The following is a 995-nucleotide window of genomic DNA, read 5'->3' as shown; positions in this document are numbered from 1 at the left end:
TGTGTCCTATCTCTCAAGGTTGGTTCATTGTTCAGGAGTGTGTTCAAAATCATTGTTTTACATTGTTGTTTTTTGTTTGTTTGTTTGTTTTCAGGTGGGAAATTAAATCCAGTTTATGTTGCTCTATCTTGTAGATCTGGTTTTGAATCTGTTGTCTGCTTGCTCATTTATTTGTTATAGTTGAAACCAGGACAAGTGGAATTTTATTGTCTTCTGTTTTGTTGGTCATTGCTATATGTTATAAATATTAGCATCTTCTAATAATGTTGTAGGCATTAAATTGTTTTTTTTGTTGTTGTTATTTGAATTAGCAATAATCGCGCCTTGGATAAACCTCATTGGCTATGATATTGCCACTGCGCAAAGCTTTTTTGTTGTTATTTGAAGTGTGGGCAGTACTTATATTTTAATCTTATGATGGCCAATTTTTATAAATTAATGAATAAATGTAAAGTAAGATGTAAGTAGTATTAGGAAACATTAAATTACCCATAGTACATAAATAGAATTGGAATTTTTAAAAATTAGTTTTTTGGAATGTCATGAAAAATCTGAACCTCTGATGTTATGTATGAAATATGTAGAAATAATGGAAAGAAACTTCACTAAAATTTTGTGATTCTTCTAATGACCTAAGTATATTAAATGATAGAAAAATTTGTACATAATTTACCAAATATTCCATTTCTATTGAGAAATTTGATATTAGCCACTGACAAAATAATCCTCAAGAAAATATAGAAAATACCTGATACCAATTGAGTTACTAATAGTAAACATTCTCATTCTTTGATGTAGGAAAAGCATGTTAGGCTCTAGAACTTAAATTTAGGGACAGTGGTGGAGAACCTATAAATACTGAACACAACCACAAAGTACATAATAGTTCTTACACCCAGGAAGATTTTTAAAAAATTTAATAGGGATAATAGCTCTAACTAAATATTTTAAACTAAAGAAAATATTAGGAAAAAAAAAATAAAAAAAAAAAATAA

The 995-nt window shown here is 27.8% G+C and overlaps 1 non-coding gene across 1 annotated transcript; it reads right to left on the bottom strand.

The window, feature by feature from the left end:
• Positions 1–226: 226 nt before the first annotated feature.
• Positions 227–368, bottom strand: LOC140596647 (U4 spliceosomal RNA). The gene has a single exon (XR_011998542.1). It is a non-coding gene; the product is annotated as a U4 spliceosomal RNA (small nuclear RNA).
• Between the last annotated feature and the right edge of the window lie 627 nt (positions 369–995).

The sequence above is a fragment of the Vulpes vulpes genome, unplaced genomic scaffold (assembly GCF_048418805.1).
Source record: "Vulpes vulpes isolate BD-2025 unplaced genomic scaffold, VulVul3 Bu000000755, whole genome shotgun sequence".
NCBI lineage: Eukaryota > Metazoa > Chordata > Mammalia > Carnivora > Canidae > Vulpes > Vulpes vulpes.
The sequence above is the reverse complement of the archived record's forward strand: the minus strand, read 5'-3'. Positions and strand labels throughout refer to the sequence as shown.